The sequence below is a fragment of the Schistocerca serialis genome, chromosome 2, assembly GCF_023864345.2.
Source record: "Schistocerca serialis cubense isolate TAMUIC-IGC-003099 chromosome 2, iqSchSeri2.2, whole genome shotgun sequence".
Lineage (NCBI taxonomy): Eukaryota > Metazoa > Arthropoda > Insecta > Orthoptera > Acrididae > Schistocerca > Schistocerca serialis.
This window is the reverse complement of record NC_064639.1, coordinates 129,889,755-129,905,511: the sequence shown is the minus strand read 5'-3', so window position 1 is coordinate 129,905,511 and position 15,757 is coordinate 129,889,755. Positions and strand designations below refer to the sequence as shown.

Here is a 15,757-nt window from a genome sequence, read left to right as displayed (position 1 = left end):
GTTGAATAACGTAAGCAGTCTCTACCAAACCTGCTCAATGCCCCAACCTGTCACAACTGCTCACGGTATTTTGAACTTGAAGGAAGGGAGGGAGGGAGAGAGGGAGATTAGTGTTTGATGTCCAATCGACAATGAGGTCATTAGAGACAGAGAACAAGATTGAATTGGTCCAAGGATGGTGAAGGAAATCAGTTGCACACTTTCAAAAGAACCATCCCAGCATATTCCTGGTGTGATTATACCTAAATCAGGATGGTCAGATGCAGATTCAAACAGTCATCTCCTAGGTAGAGGTCCAGTGTGCTAACCACTGCACCACCTTGCTTGGTTGTTGAACTTCAAAAAACTCTTAGTAAGTTTCACGTCAATTCACATGGAACTAATAACTGATAGATGGTTATTAGATACAAGGTCTTGTGATCAAAACATCCTCCATTTTATTCTCTCTCTTACATCTAATGGTCCCGTATTTCAAGACAACAAATGTAGGGCATAGAGCAAAAGTGACAGACCAGAGCTTTGAGAAAGTTTATGAAGATAGTTTGGATGACTTATCTGAGGTAACATGCACCACAAAGGTAGGAATCAAGTTTTTGTATTGCATATGGTTTTAATATGTCACCGAGATTCAAAATGAAAGAGCCATTGTCATACCCAGTAGTTAGTACTGGATAATTCAACAGCATTAGACAATAAGCTTGATTATGCCATGAAACTGTACTGAACAAGCTCCACACTCGTCACCCATGAGGTCAATGTGTACGATTCCTCCAACTTAAGATGACCTCCAATAACTATCTGCATCATAAGTATCAGACATCATGAACCTGAATTAGTAAACATTTAAAACACTACTTAACCTCCTAGTAGAAAGTGAACAAGTACACTCCTCTGTTATCATTGAGGGGGAATTACATTCAAGCTCTAAAAGAAGCATTTGATACACATAAAACCACGAGACAGCTAATTAAAAATGTCACAATCCATTTCTCACACCTACAAAAGTTCCATCAGATGCCTACCAGATATCAATAAACACCTGGTGGCAGACTCTATTTGTTGTTTTCTAATTGTTTATTCCATGTTGTTTGAATACTGCAAAGTTTATGGTTTTTGTACGTATTATCAGCATCTCTATATTTTAAAGTGAAAAATGGTTAAGAATAGAAGCCTTCAGCTGGATGTAACAGAAGAAAGAATAATGTGGAAATTACCTTAGTATACTATCTACTTTGTTTCTTTCTCTATGCACTGAGGTTAATATATAACTTAACAATAATCCCAACTGACAGCTGGAATTATATAAAACCATCCAATTCCATTTTTGCTATTACATAATCATCACACTGTATTCAGGTTTGCCTAACAATGCATTCTTCCAATGGAAGCTTCCTTAATAAGTAATTACGACAATGAACTTCACAGAGCTAAATCGCTTTATAAACAGCTGAGCCTTAACGGGTGAAATACAATGAAATTATATTGATGACCACTTGATCTGAAAAACTACAATGGGAAAATAACAAGTAAAACAGAGGTGCAGTTCAAAGACCAACTGTGGTGGCTGTGGAAACATCAGAGTGAAGATTACAAATGCTTATGAAAATGAGTGACACAGAAGACGAAAGATATGAGAATGAAATGGACAAATAGCTTTGGTAAATAGAAATGTGTGGCAAGAGCAAAATATTTGCAGGGCTGACAGGATAATAAGAGCTTTCAGATTTCCTGTTGTAGCTGCCTCACTATAACTTGTCAGGTCACACACACTGCCCAGTCACATTAATGTGAATAACTATCTTTTGCAACATGGACAGTTGTGAGAAATCCAGGAAGGTAGTCAACGAGGTTCTGAAAGGTACCGACAGGGATAGAGAGCCATGCAGACTCCAGTACCGTGGCCAGCCTCCAAGTTGGTCCCACATATTCTCAATTCCGAAGAGTTTGCTACCAGAGGAGTAAGATAAAGTCATCCAGGTAGTATCTGAATCATGTGCATACACTGCAACCTGGATGATACGTTGCATTGCCCTGCTGATAGATGCCACACAAAAACAAATTGCATGTGGGGATGGACACGGTCCCCATGGATAGATACATATTTGTGTTGATCCACTGTGCCTTCCCGAATGACAAAATCATCTAGGGACCGCCGTGAAAACATTCCTCACACCATAATGCTACCTCCTCTGGCCTGGACCCTTCTGATGGTTGTTGCAGGTTGTTTGCTATCAGACATTTCATGTTGCACACTCCAACGACAATCTGTTCAATGGAGCACAAAATGCGATTCATCTGAAAAGGCCACCTGCTGCCATTCAGTGGGCATCTGAGTGCAGTATTGGTGTGCAAATTCCAGCCTTTGTCACCGACAAACAGCAGTCAGCAGGGGTGCATGAACTAGGTGCCTGCTGTGGAGACCCATATGCAGCAATTTTAGCTGAACTGTTTTTGAGGAGGCAGTGTTGGTATCCCCTTGGTTCATCTGGGTAATAAGTTGCTCACCAATTACATCTCTCACATCTATTCACCCGTACACATCTCTGCAACCACTGTTCACCCCCGTTATCTATGGCCCATGATGCAGCACAGTTGCCTTGGAGCTAGGTTTGGATAGTGCCATTTTGCCATGCACGGTGTACTTTAACCACAGCAGCTTATGCTTCTACCCTTCGCTCTGTAGCCAATGGATCATGCCCATTTGGACGTCAGACAAATCACTCCATTTCTGCATTATGACAACAACTGCTCTGTTTTCCACATTTCCCAACATACATTATCAATCCCCCCCGCGCTAGTGCTGCCACCTACCACCAGTGAGAGAGGGGGAGGGACCAAACTGCTAGGTCATTGGTCCCTCCGTTCAATTAAAATAATTCCACAAGGGTGGGAGTAAAACAAACGAGACATACAAAACACAGCTGGAAGAAAGAAAAAACCACCACAAGAACAACAGAAGGAAAACAAACACTAAAATGGACAAAATTAGACAAGAATACCACAGAGAGAGACACACGAAACAGGTAGAAGAGATGAAAATAAGAAAGCAGCCATGGCTGGCTGACCATAAGAATAACAAGGAGAAGCCAGCCACTCTTCAACACATTAAAACCTCCACCCTAAAAGCACTAGGGTGGAGGACACAGAGGGACAAAGGACATCTGCTAAAACTTAGATCAAATGATAAAACCCACCCTCACGAATATGAAGTAAAACTATATCAGCCGAAGAGGCACTGTGATATAAAATTAGCGGCAACGAGTCTGGTAATCCTAGATTCCATTGCAGGGCAGCCAGAGTGGAACAGTGCACCAGAATATGGGCCACTGTCAACCGGGCACCACACCAACACTGATGCAGGATTTCACGGCGCAGGAGGTAGCTGTGGGTCACCCAAGCGTGGCCAATACGAAGCCGACAGAGAACCACAGAGCCCTGCTAGAGGGCCACATGAAAGACGTCCATACATTTGTAGTCTCCTTAATGACATGCAGTTTGTTGTGCGTGCGGAGATTATGCCATTCCGTTTTCCAAAGCTGAAAAACCTGGCGGCGTAATAATGAAGGCATGTCAGATTCAGAAATGCCTATCTCCAGAAGCTGTTTCCCCATAGCCTGTTTGGCCAGCCTGTCAGCAAGTTCGTTGCCCGGGATTCCCACGTGTCCCTGGGTCCAGACAAACACCACGGAACGACTGGACCGTTCCAGGGCATAGATGGACTGATGGATAGTCGCTGCCAAAGGATGACAAGGGTAGCACTAGTCGATAGCTTGCAGACTGCTCAAGGAGTCAGTACACAGAAGAAACGACTCCCCAGAGCATGAATGGACATACTGAAGTGCATGAGATATGGCCACCAGCACTACAGTGAATACACTGCAGCCATCAGGCAAGGAATGCTGTTCAATATGGCCTCTGTGGACGTAGGTGAAGCCCACATGACCATCAGCAATTGAGCTGTTGGTGTAAACCATTTCAGAGCCCCGGAATATGTCACAAATTGAGAGGAACTAACAGCAGAGAACTGCGGGAGTAACTGAGTCCTTAGGGTCATGCGAAAGGTCCAGACGAATCTGCGGCCTAGGTGTACACCATGCACGTGTATGCGGAGGCAGTAAAGGGAATGACTCCAGTTTAGATAGAAGGGATCGGACACGAACTGCAATCGTGAGCCCTGACCTGGGCCATCGATGCGGGAGATGAACCATCATGGGTGGGAAAAGGAGATGATAATTCAGATGCTCAGGAGAACTATGAACGTGTGCAACATAACTGGCAAGCAGTTTTTCACGCCTAACCTTCAATGGAGGGACTCCAGCCTCTGCCAGGACCCTGATTACTGGATTTGTTCTAACAGCACCCGTCACTTGGCAAACACAAGAGGGGTGCACTGGGTTGAATAAATGCAACACTGAGGGCACCGGAGGGCATTGAGGTGCTGCCAGCAACTCCACTTAAGCTGACGTAGGTGAGGAAGCCAAGTCAACCAGGCGTCGAAAACCAGTCCTAAGAATGAATATGTCTCCACTACCGTGAGTGGATCGTCATTAAGGTAAAGTTCTGGTTCTGGATGAATGGTACAACGTTGACAGAAGTGCATAACACACGACTTTGTGGCTGAAAACTGGAAGCCGTGGGCTAGAGCCCATGACTGCGCCTTGTGGATCGTTCCCTGTAGGCTCCGCACAGCAACACCAGTACTGGAGCAGCAGTACGAAATGCAGAAGTTGTCTGCAAACAGAGAAGGTGAGACAGACAGCCCTATAGCTGTCACTAGGCCGTTAATAGCCACTAAAAATAGTGAGTTACTCAATACAGAGCCCTGCAGGACACCATTCTCCTGGATATGGGGGAACAATGGGAGGCACCAACCTGGACACGTAAAGTACGGAACGACAGGAAATCGTGGATAAAAATTGGGAGCAGGCCCTGGAGACCCCACTCATACAATGCGGCAAGGACACGATGTCGCCAGGTCATGTTCTAAGTTTTTTTGTGAGCCTAAAAATACAGCAACAAGGTGTTGGCATCTGGAAAAGGCTGTTTGGATGGCAGACTCAAGGGACACAAGATTATTAGAGCGACCCTGGCGGAAACTGCCCTGGCATGGAGTCAGTAGGCTACATGACTCCACAACCCAAACCAACTGCCGACACACCGTACATTCTAGCAGCTTACAAAGAACATTGTTGATGTGGTGGGCCGATAGCTATCCACATCAAGCGAGTTTGTACTGGGTTTGAGCAGCAGTATAATAGTACTCCCCCATCACTGCGATGGAAAGACGCCATTGCACCAGATCCGGTTGAAGATGACGAGGAGGTGTCACTTGCAGTAAGACGAGAGATGCTTAATCATCCTACTGTGGATCCGATCTGCTCCAGGAGCTGTGTTGGGGCAATGTGCAAGGGCACTGAGGAGCTCCCACTCTGTAAATGGAGTGTTATAGGGTTCATTGTGGCATGTAGTGAACAAAAGGACTTTCCCTTCCAGCCGCTGTTTGAGAGTGCAAAAGGATGGGAGGTAATTCTCTGACACAGAGGCTCGAGCATAATGTTCAGCAAAGGGCTCGACAATCGCTTTTGCGTCGGCAGATAACATGCCATTGATGGCAACACCAGGATACCTGTTGGCTGTTGGGGTCTGGTACCCAAAAACATGTTTGATCTTTGTCCAGACTAGGGAAGGTGATGTATGGCACCCAATGGTTGACAGGTACCTCTCCCAACACTCCTGTTTCCATTTTTTTATAAGCTGGTGGACGTGGGCACGGAGCCGTTTAAAGGCTGTTAGGTGCTCTAGGCAAGGGTGCCGCTTATGTCGCCGTAGAGCTTACCGACACACTTTAATTGCCTCAGTAACTTCCGCCGACTACCATGGTACTGACTTTCACCAGGGCACCCTAAAGAATGAGGGATCGCATTTTCCACTGCAGAAATTATCGTTGTAGTGACCTGCCAATGACAACATCAATGGCACCATATGGGGGATGGCGACAGTAGAGGTGAATGCTTCCCAGTCTGCATTGTTGAAAGCCAATCTGGGTAGGCGTCCATGGGCATGCCACCGATGGAGTGACAGGAAGGTGGGGAAGTGGTCACTACCACACAGGTCATCATGTGCTCTCCAGTTGATAGATGGGAGAAGGCCAGGACTGCAAACTGGGAGATCAATGGCTGAATATGTGCCATGTGCCACACTGGAATATATGGGGGCACCTGTATTTAAGAGGCAGAGGTCGAGTTGTGACAACAAATTTTTGACATCTCTACCTCGGCCAGTAAACACAGAGCCACACCACAAGGGGACATGGGCATTAAAATCTCCCAAAAGTAGGAAATGTTTAGGGTGTTGATCAATCAGTGCAGCCAATACGTTCAAAGGTGCTGCACCATCTGGAGGAACATACATATTGCAGACAGTTATTTCCTGCGTCGGTCATATTCTGAGAGCCACAGCTTCAAGAGGAGTTTGAAGAGGCACAGGTTCACTATATACTGACATCAGGACATAGACGCAAACTCCACATGACACACTATTATATTTGATATGGTTCTTGTAATATCCCTTGTAGCCACGAATGGCAGTGGTCCAAATTACCGGGAACCAGGTTTCCTGGAGGGCAATACAGAAAGCAGGTGTAAAGCTTAACAATTGGCGTAGCTCAGCCAGGTGGTGGAAAAAACCACCGCAATTCCACTGGAGGATGACATGACCGTGAGACTGGGAAGGCATGAAACACTCATTGAGGCAGTCTATGCCTCAGGGTCACCTGCTGCCACCAAATGAGTCCCTGTGTGATCAACATTCATTGTGTCCAAGGGCCCAGCGAGATCTAGGTCCTCAGCGGATGCCAGAATCTCCACTTCATCCTCAGATGCAGAACTTGTAGGTAGCAGTGGTGTGGGTACCACGACAGTGCCTTGGTTCTTGGGGGCCTTTTTCTTTTTTGACTTCTCTCGCTGCTCCTTAGGTTTGTCTGGCTGGGAGAGCTTCAATGATTCAGTCTCAAGGATTGAGGAGGACCGTGAAGCCCTCAGGCACTGGCGGGTGTCCGTTTTGCCACTGGTAGGAACCTGGGAAGGGAGTGACCCAAGGGACCCCTTCCTAGTGAGAGGACCAGAAGAAGACTTACGCTTCTCTGGCTGAAAAGGGGGACTGACGTCCCCGATGGTTGGGAGGGGGGGGGGGGGGGGGGGGTGTTGCTCCCAAAGTAGCTGGTGCAGGAGCAACAGTGAGGGAAATGCCCCCCACCATCAAAGGGGGCAGGCAGAGTCTGACGGCTGTGAGAGCCAACTGAACAAAGTGGAATGGAAGGTGCTACACCCGTTGACGTAGAGGCGGCATAAGTTGATGTCGTAAGCACAGGATGTAGCCTCTATATTTTCTCTTATCCTCAGTGTAGGTCAGTCGGTCCAGGGTCTTATGTTCCATTATTTTCCTTTCCTTCTGTAGAGTCCAACAGTCCAGCGAGCAAGGGGAATGGTGCTCTCTGCAGTTGACACAGATGGGAGGCGGGGCACATGAGAGTATTGGGATGTGATACATATCCACAATATCGACATTTGACGCTGGAAGTACTCCCAGCACTTAAAAGGACCGCATCAGGGGAGGAGTATATGGCTTGACATCACAGTAGTAGATCATCACCTTGACCTTCTCGGGTAATGTGTCAGCCGCGTTCCTCCCATGGTGTGGCCAGGAGGGGGAACGATTTGGAGTCGTATTTCTTAGCATTGAAGTTAGACCTTGATCGCTTAGAGACGGCTGATCTTTGACCACCAAAGATATTTATATTTATCTTTATATTTATATATATTGTTGGCTTGCCTCTGACAGCCATGCCTCCATCTTTCCTACTCACCCTGTTTACCTTTCCCCTGTTGCTTCATAACCTGGGTTGTGAGTAACTGAATCCACTTTCCCTTCTTCCCCTTTTCCCCTCTCTCCTTCCTCACGAAGGAACAAAGTTCCGAAAGCTAGGATACATACATTTTCTGTTGTGTTTTGTGTATCTATCGGCTGTACTGAGCTGAGGTAAGTGCTGGCCAGCCCCTCTATCTCTTTGTTAGAACTCAGAATGCCACAGTCAATGATGAGAAAGCATTAGGTGTAAGGAATTTTGAACAATTCCCCAAAACAATGTTATAGTATCAAAATGGACGTCAGTATAATTATTTTTAGGGAAGTCATAATATTTCATATAGATATCTAGTACTTTTTAGAAAAAACAAACTGTAACTGCTGCTTGCCTTTAAAAAAAAAATCCCTGACCAAGTCTTCCAATTTCATACATTTTATTATTCTTTGTGAGTACTTAATACAAACAAACATGAGAAACACTCGAGGACAACTGTTCTTCTCAGTCGTATCTTTCTTTGCCTGAGGATGGAAAATTATTTATGAAGCGAGTACGTTGTTGACAGAACTTTCATATAATTTCTTAAAAGAAATTATATATTTTTATAAGTTGGAATGGATGAAAATTGTCTTCTAAGTAAGAAACACAAACAGCTACTGGCTAATTTCATTTCAAATCATACAGGACATGTCAACTGATGACCATGAATTTCTCTGGAAAAAAAGGTTATATCTCTGTATCATATGTGTTAAGAAATAAAATACTTTCATTTAATATTGGTTTTTGTAAATGGTACACTGCTCTGAAAAATGTATATTTTGTAAATAACTCTGAAAACAGTATGTAACTAAAAAAATATAACTAATAAACCAAAAGTACTGTAGACATGGCAATGTTTTGAAACTTCCTGGCAGATTAAAACTGTGTGCCCGACCGAGACTCGAACTCGGGACCTTTGCCTTTCGCGGGCAAGTGCTCTACCATCTGAGCTACCGAAGCACGACTCACGCCCGGTACTCACAGCTTTACTTCTACCAGTATCTCGTCTCCTACCTTCCAAACTTTACAGAAGCTCTCCTGCGAACCTTGCAGAACTAGCACTCCTGAAAGAAAGGATATAGCGGAGACATGGCTTAGCCACAGCCTGGGGGATGTTTCCAGAATGAGATTTTCACTCTGCAGCGTAGTGTGCGCTGATATGAAACTTCCTGGCAGATTAAAACTGTGTGCCCGACCGAGACTCGAACTCGGGACCTTTGCCTTTCGCGGGCAAGTGCTCTACCATCTGAGCTACCGAAGCACGACTCACGCCCGGTACTCACAGCTTTACTTCTACCAGTATCTCGTCTCCTACCTTCCAAACTTTACAGAAGCTCTCCTGCGAACCTTGCAGAACTAGCACTCCTGAAAGAAAGGATATAGCGGAGACATGGCTTAGCCACAGCCTGGGGGATGTTTCCAGAATGAGATTTTCACTCTGCAGCGTAGTGTGCGCTGATATGAAACTTCCTGGCAGATTAAAACTGTGTGCCCGACCGAGACTCGAACTCGGGAAGTTTCATATCAGCGCACACTACGCTGCAGAGTGAAAATCTCATTCTGGAAACATCCCCCAGGCTGTGGCTAAGCCATGTCTCCGCTATATCCTTTCTTTCAGGAGTGCTAGTTCTGCAAGGTCCGCAGGAGAGCTTCTGTAAAGTTTGGAAGGTAGGAGACGAGATACTGGTAGAAGTAAAGCTGTGAGTACCGGGCGTGAGTCGTGCTTCGGTAGCTCAGATGGTAGAGCACTTGCCCGCGAAAGGCAAAGGTCCCGAGTTCGAGTCTCGGTCGGGCACACAGTTTTAATCTGCCAGGAAGTTTCATATCAGCGCACACTACGCTGCAGAGTGAAAATCTCATTATGGCAATGTTTTGTTTTAAAGCTCCCTCTTTATATGTTCAAATTTAGTTCACACACACACACACACACACACACACACACACACACGGGCTTTCTTTTAGCTCATAAATTTAAGAAGAAAACACAATTTTTTTATTTTTTTTCTACTTATAGTTACTGCAGTCAAAGTGGGCAACATTTTTCTCTGTAAAGTGTTAGAAATTCTTCAACATTCTGCATGTTTGGCATCAGTGACTTTCTAGTGTAAAATGTGTATGTTGGCAACACTGTTCCCAGCTCTCTTCTGTTTATAACAAGTGAGTGGGAGCTTGCACATTAATTATTCTGCATAGTGTTTTGCATTTTGATTTAAACTTTTTGTTAGAGAGAATAGAAAATACAGTAGTGAAAGTGTGACGTGTGTGATGTATGAAAAAAAGACTCAAGAATGTGGTGTTTAAAAAAAAAAAAAAAAACCCTCACAATTGTTGCAAATCTGTCAAGAGATATTGCAGACATGTTTTGGTCCTCAAGTAACTGTGTTACCATCACATCCATTGTGCAGGAATTGCTATACTCACTACAAGAAATTTAGTTGTAACCCACTTGAACAATCACATCACCGGAATGTGAAACAGAAAGAAGACAGTGGACATATATTCCTGGGTGTGAATTTGTTGTCGTACTGAATGTTAGCGTTTCTGTTGTTGCCCCTAATATATCCCCCTTAAATGGAAGATAGGAAGCATGAGAAGTAAATGGTATGTACAAAGAAAAGTGGAATAACTTGAAACAAGTTTTACACAAGCAACATCTTTTGAGTCTCAGTCTGGCACACAGTTTTAATCTGGCATGAAGTTTCATATCAGTACACACTCTGCTGCATTGTGGAAACCATCCCCCAGGCTATGGGTAAGCCATATCTTTGCAATATCCTTTCTTCCAGGAGTGCCAGTCTTGCAAGGTTTGTAGAAGAGCTTCTCTGAGGTTTGAAGGTTGGTTATGAGGTACTGGCAGAAGTAAATGTGTGAGGAGGGATCGTGAGTCGTGCTTGGTAGCTCAGTTGATAGAGCACTTGCCTGCAAAAGGAAAAGGCCCCGAGTTAGGGTCTCAGTCCGGCACGCAGTTTCAATCTGCCAGGAAGTTTCAACATCTTCAAAAATTTGTGAAGTGTATAATGTAGATGCACTTGGTGCAGAACCTCCTAAGCAGAAAGTCATGGTGGTAGGCCACCGGTAGTTCGGCAGCTTCTGCATATAGACTCTCAACAGGGCTGATACGGCATAGGACGGACGGATGTGCAGATGCATAAATGAAACACCCATAGTCTAATTTTGAACGGACAAGTGACTGGTACAAACGGAGGAAGGTGGCTCGATCTGCTCCCCGAGAAGTACCACTGAGGATACCTAAGACACCGAGGGACTGCATGCAGTGGGCTGCCAGGTAAGACACGTGGGAGGACCAAGAAAGTTTCTATCGAGCATGAGCCCCACGAATTTCATAGATTCAACAAATGGAAGAGTAACAGGCCCAAGATGTAAAGATGGTGAAAGAAACCAATTGCGCTGCCAAAAATTCATACAAATGGTTTTGTTAGTGGAGAAACAAAAGCCATTTTCAATGCTCCACGAGTAAAGACGATCGAGACATTGCTGAAGATGCTGCTCAATGAGACACGTCCATGGAGAACTGCAATAGATGGCAAAATAGTCAACAAAAAGGGAGCTGGAGATACCCAGCAGGAGACAGGCCACTATAGGGTTAATGGCAATAGCAAAGAGGATGACGCTCAGGACGGAACCCTGAGGCACACCATTTTCTGGATAAAGGTGTCAGACAAGGCAGGACCCACATGTACCTTGAAAACTCGTTCTTTTAAAAACTTCTGAAGGAAAGGGGGTAGGCGGACTTGGAAGCCACATGTGCAGAGAGTACAGAGGATACCAGTCCTCCAGCAGGTGTCGTGGGCTTTCTCCAAAGTGAAAAACACGACCAAAGTTTGGGATTTCCACAGAAAACCATTCATGAAATGGGTGGACGAACTGACGAGATGGTCAACTGCCTAACGGTGCGCTTGAAATCCACAATGTTGAGTGGTTAGTAAACTGTGAGACTCGAGCCACCATAACAGCTGGGCATGAATCATACGTCCCGTCACCATGCAGACACAGCTGGTGAGAGAAATGGGGCAGTACCTACTAGAAGGACAGTGTTTGTCCTTACTGGGCTTAGCTATGGGTATGACAGTGGCTTGACTCCAGTGTCTGGGAAACATGCCTTCTGCCTAAATGCTGTTATACGTATGAAGCAGAAAGTGCTTGCCCGTAGGAGTAAGATGCTGCAACATCTAAACGTGAACATCAACTGGCCCTGGGGTGGAGGATTGGGATGAAGTGAGAGCATGATCTAGCTACCTCGTAGCAAAAGGCGGCATTGTGGCACTCACGATTCTGAGAAGAGAAGAGTATCACCCGAACCACCTCCACTCGAAGGGGGCTGATAGTGGGAGGTGCTCGAAATCTCCACAAAATAACAGCCCAAGGTGTTGGAGATAGGAATAGGGTCCACAATGACATTGTCTGCTACTGTCCGGCTGGAAATTGGGGACTGGATCTTGGTCCCAGTGAGCCGTTGGAGGTTGGCCCACACAACAGATGAGGGAGTGGAACAGTTATAGGATGATGGTTAAAAACGCTGAGAGCACATTTCTGCGTGAAGTGTGTACCTGCACGCCTCTGTCGACCAAGGGACTGGGACACAGCTTGGTAAAGAGTAAATGCGAGGAATGGAACATTCTGCGGCAGCAAGGATAACATTTGTAAGATATTCTACCTGGTCATTACAACAGGTTATATTGTTTGTCGAAGGTCGCCAGGGAGGAGTAATGCCTCCAGTCGGCCTTAGAAAGCTGTCATTCAGGTGTGCACGTAGGTGGGGTAGGAGTCAGCAAACAGATAGCACATGGGAAATGGTCGCTTGAGTATATGAGAGAGAGAACGGACCACTCGAGACCAGGGACAAGCTGCGCAGTGCAGAAGGATAGGTCCAAATGCGTGGAGTCTGAAAGGAATGTGGGTACTCCTGTGTTAAGGGACATGGTCATGAAAATGACCAAAAATTTGGAAAAAAAAATTCTTGGACTATAGAAAAGAGCATTTCATCCTGATTTCAAAAATGTACAGTTTATGGGCATTATCATTTTCCGCTCATTCTAAAATTGAGGTTGAACATGATGTTACACAGGGGCCACACCCATTTGCCAGTTTGAAGTGTGTCAGAGTACATGATGCATTACTTTGTTCTTCCGTTTTTTTTTTTTTTTTCATTGTTAGTTACACAGCGTTAACATAGGTGTATTCTAGAAGGCACTGACTCCCGGAACCAAAGTACAGGCATGTCTAGAAGTCTATGGTTTGAATGTAAACAAAGATTGAGAATATATGATTTCGGAATTTCATATGCGTGTGGTTTTGTAGTTATTGTGTGTTTTTTTTGTTTCTGTGTGTGTGTTTCCTGTGCTAAAAATGCCGATAGTAAAGAAATTTATCCCCAAATGAAAGTTTCGTGGCAACCAGTTCCAAACACAATCGAATAATAGACTTCAAAAGTCGCCCGCAGAAACTGTCTCTACGGGCAGTGCTTCTAGACGTAAACTTTCATTTTCTGGATGTAATAAGAACAAGCCTAGTAGTATTGTGAGCAGCAATAATGACGGAAATGTTGTTATGAATCCAAATGTGCTGTCAAGACTTTTGAGTACTGCAATTGTGAAGATAGTATTGACGTTGGTGAGGACATTTCAGCAAGGAAGGGTCTTTCACATTGGTTAGTAATTGCCTGTAACTCGTGTAAGATGCACAGTGATACTATGCCATCAGCAGTAACTTATAGTCGACATTACAGTGTAAATATTCAGTCTGCTTATGCAATGCAATGTATTGGAAGGGGAGCTGCCCAGACTTTTTGTGCAGTGATGGATTTGCCTCCACTTCTACTGAGGTTTGACAGCTACAATAAATTATTAGATACTGCTTCATGTGATGTAAGTGAACATTCAATGAAAACAGCAGCAGAAGAAGCAGTAGCCTTGTCTGAGAATACAGACATTGCAGCACCATTTGATGGATCTTGGCACATGAAAGGCCATACTTCTCTGAATGGGATTGTAACTGCCACATTTATTGAAACTGGTAAGATACTAGATTATGAATGTCTAACAAAGCACTGCCAGGGTTGTTCAAGTAAGTTTATTTGCATCCATGCTTGTGTAACGAACTTTGATGGCCCAAATGGAAACATGGAAAGGAAAGGAGTTCTAAACATTTTTAGAAGATCAGAGGTCAGTCGTGGTGTGAGATATGTAGGCTGCCTTGGGGATGGAGACTGTAAAGGACACACTACTGTTGTTAATGACAGACCACATGGAGACATACTAATAGAAAAGCTTGAACATGTTGGGCATGTACAAAAGAGAATTTAAGGACTTCAGTGGAGAAAAACTGTCAGGCAGAAAACACATAGGTGGTCCAGGTTGTCTTACAAAAAGTGAAATTGATTCTTTGACTCAATATTATGGGCTAGCAATGAGGAGAAATGTAGGAGATTTGGAGAACATGAGGCAAGCTCTTTGGGCAGCATGGTTACACAGAGTGTCAACAGATGAAACCCCACAGCATGGTTTGTGTCCAAAAGTGGAAAATTTGTGGTGCCAGTACTGGTTGAGCAATGTAACAGGCATACGATATACCCACAAGCATTCGTTACCACTTGCTGTAATAGAGACAATTAGACCTATATATAGGGATTCGGCAAATAAAAATCTACTTAGGAGATTTATGCATAGTCTCTCTCAGAATGCAGATGAAAGCTTCAGCAGCTGTATACAGGAGAGAATACCCAAAACTGTATTTGTTGGTCTGACAGTGCTGAAGATTGGTGTAATGGATGCAATAACAACATTCAATGAAGGTGCAATTTCAAGGATTGATGTTATGAAGAAACTGAACATCCAGACACAAAGGAATATGGCTGCAGCTCTAACTGCTATTGATAAGCGGCAGGTAACCGAATCAGAGACAGCTGCAGAAGCTGCTACCAAGGAGTCAAGGATAAAGAAAAGAATGAAGAGAAAGAGTATGGAGGATAAGGAAACAGGACGACAACTGGAATATGCACTGGCATGTTCTAAATGGGCATAGTGGTAAGTTAATAAATCTGTAAATATTTGCGATTTACCAATAACTTGAATTTTCATCATTCAGGTACACTTTTATCCTAAATGACTGAAGTTAAACTGACAAAAATTGGTACAGATATTTAGAATGACCTCCTCTACCTCCCTTGCCTACTATTTCCTGAAAAATTTATAACATGATGATAATGTCGATGATATTTGAGCTACATTTTAAAATATTTTTGTTGTAGTAAAATAAATTACTTGTCTTTATCACAGATCAGCATGAGGGAAGGAAATTGGAGTCATAAAACACTTATGTGAATGTTGTTTGTACTCTGGCACTTTTTCCAAGCTGTGCAGTCAGTGGTTCCAAAGAAATTGGTACCACAGTGAAATAGTGTTCCATTTTTTATACTATTATAAATATTGTTGTCAGTAACAAATTATATAAATAACTCAATGATTTTTTTTGGGAAATGCTTTGACTAATGACCATAATTGTGTATATGAATTTTGAGCTCTCTCTCATTTATAAATCAGTTGCACTATGAGGGTGAAGATGATGTTAAAAATGCAGACCATTAAGGGATGTGTCCCCTTAAGGCAGAGGAGGTTAAGCTGATTGAGAAGGAGTCAAGAGGGCACCTCTCGGAAAGGTTCTGGGAGAACTACACAGGGCATGATTGCACATTTAAGTCACTGAGTAGCAGAAAGGAGTGAGGTAGATGCCCAATAAGCTGGAGGAACTCTGGCCTGCTGACATCGAAGGATGGACAGATGTAAGCGGTACAAAGGGAAAAGGTCAAGTGAGGAAGGAAAAGGTGAACTGCAACAGTTT

The 15,757-nt window shown here is 44.1% G+C and overlaps 1 protein-coding gene across 1 annotated transcript in view; it reads right to left on the bottom strand.

The window, feature by feature from the left end:
- LOC126456827 (inactive peptidyl-prolyl cis-trans isomerase FKBP6) overlaps positions 1 to 15,757 on the bottom strand; it is a 60,488-nt gene that overhangs the window by 3,803 nt on the left and 40,928 nt on the right. The gene's annotated exons all lie outside the window — the stretch shown is intronic.